The sequence below is a fragment of the Leptidea sinapis genome, chromosome 34 (assembly GCF_905404315.1).
Source record: "Leptidea sinapis chromosome 34, ilLepSina1.1, whole genome shotgun sequence".
Taxonomy (NCBI): domain Eukaryota; kingdom Metazoa; phylum Arthropoda; class Insecta; order Lepidoptera; family Pieridae; genus Leptidea; species Leptidea sinapis.
This window is the reverse complement of record NC_066298.1, coordinates 10,101,875-10,104,037: the sequence shown is the minus strand read 5'-3', so window position 1 is coordinate 10,104,037 and position 2,163 is coordinate 10,101,875. Positions and strand designations below refer to the sequence as shown.

Genomic DNA, 2,163 nt, shown 5'->3' with positions numbered 1-2,163 from the left:
CAGCCAAAAAAGTACTCAATTGAATTTTTGTCAGTTACGATCAATACCGCAGCCAAAAAAGTACTCAATTGAATTTTTGTCAGTTACGATCAATACCGAAGCCAAAAAAGTACTCAATTGAATTTTTGTCAGTTACGATCAATACCGCAGCCAAAAAAGTACTCTATTGAATTTATGTCAGTTACGATCAATACCGAAACCAAAAAAGTACTCAATTGAATTTTTGTCAGTTACGATCAATACCGAAACCAAAAAAGTACTCTATTGAATTTTTGTCTGTTTGTCTACGATCAATGCCGAAAAGTGAGTTTTTAATATTTCCCAATCATGTTCGAGCATATATTGTCCCATTGTGCAAATGTCAAACATTAAACTAACTTCCTGTAAAAAAAATTAATGTCATTCTAGGTTTCAAAGTGAAATTTAACGGGATTTCATGTTTAAAACACTAGATCCACTATTTATTATCACTCTTTATGCAAGCTTTGTATTTTTATAGCATCCACGTGAGCGAAGTCACGGACAGCAGCTATGAGCTAGTATTATTAAAATGCACACACATAATATTTATCACCATTAAACATTAATTACAAAGTCATAGAAAGAATTCATTTCATTCATTGCCATAATAGTCATATGTACATGAAAAAAATTTTTGGTACAAGAATTATAATGGATTTGCAACGTCAAAGCTACCAGTTGTTCAAATAAAATGGCTGTATTTACCATTAAAACTCATAATTGTCACATAAATTTAATAAAATTTATATCGCCGCTTCGAAATACAAGTGCAAATTGATTCCTATTTTGACCGAGCAGTCGAACCACCTTCCATACACAGGCATGTCTGCTTAACTATTTCTCAATTTACACTTCTAATGCCAACACATTATTCAGTTCTACAACAACATTATAAACTATAATAGCCCTTATTATAATCCAATAAGAGTTTTGAGGGTCTGACAAGCTGTACGGTGTTCTTGGTAGGTTTGCTTGCGTCCTAATTAAGAGTGTCACTGCACAGATTCTCTCATGTGACCTGCTTATTATGGTCGAGCCAACATGGTGGCTTTGTAGTGACGTCATTGCCAATATGGGACATTTACTTAGCACACTCTGTATAATATCTAGAATAAATAATAGCATTACGCCTTACACGGTCGCTCAGTAACTGAAATAAGTACGTGTTATTTTGTTTGCTTTATATGTCACTCGGTAAGTCGAAGCGATCTTAGTACAATCGTATGATGCGTATTCTCGTAACAGGTTCGAACCTTAGATTAAGGATTGGTCACCGCTGAGCAACACGCAAGCCTCTTGCCCGTTTGCACTGTCTTATGTATAAAAAAAATCTATTCTTTTTGGAGTCGGTTAAAATAACGAAAGTGTACACAAGTTGCATGTGGCAATATTTATAATCAATAAGCGAGTCTCTCTTGCAACACATTACCAAATGTGCGCTACCATTTACAATCTCGACCTTTGAAGGTCGTCCGCCTCAACACGAGGCTAGAAAGAGGCTATGATTTTAATCGATTTGTTAGTGTCATAAATTTAGTATACTAACGGTAGTAAGCTAAGTTTATGGTTAATATTCAGTTGAGTTTAGTTTTAAGGGGATCCACGGGTCTGCCAAACTAATTATTAATGTATAAATAAAGTTCGGTAATATAATGTAATATTTATTTACACAATAACCTTATGTTACAACAATACTCACGTTATCAAATAAAATATTATATCAAATGATTGTCTAACTATATAAGCACCGCAAAATGTTTAATAGTTTCTTCAGGTGAAAAAATATTTTTATTTAATTTAAATTTTATTTACATAACAATCCTTGAGATAAATAAAAAAAAATTAAATCAAAAAGTGTTTTCCCGTACCGGGAATCGAACCCGAGCCTCCTGGGTGAAAGCCAGGTATCCTAGCCACTAGACCATACGGGAGGTGACGGTGTTGTTAAAATGCTTAAATAAAATTTTCTTACAATGCCAAAAATAATCGAATGGCGTAAGATGAACGCCTAGTATTAAGATCTTTTTATAAAGTGAATTTCCCGTATTTTTGAAGCCTCAGCAGTAGGGGGATATAAGGCCGACTAGGCATAAATTTGTGGTGTGTAAATTGTACGTGTAAATCGTGTACTTTTTAATTTTT

General features: G+C 33.7%; 1 non-coding gene across 1 annotated transcript; it reads right to left on the bottom strand.

Annotated features, from left to right (window-relative positions):
* Window positions 1-1,880: 1,880 nt before the first annotated feature.
* Window positions 1,881-1,952, bottom strand: Trnae-uuc (transfer RNA glutamic acid (anticodon UUC)). Its single transcript has one exon. It is a non-coding gene; the product is annotated as a tRNA-Glu (tRNA).
* Window positions 1,953-2,163: the final 211 nt, after the last annotated feature.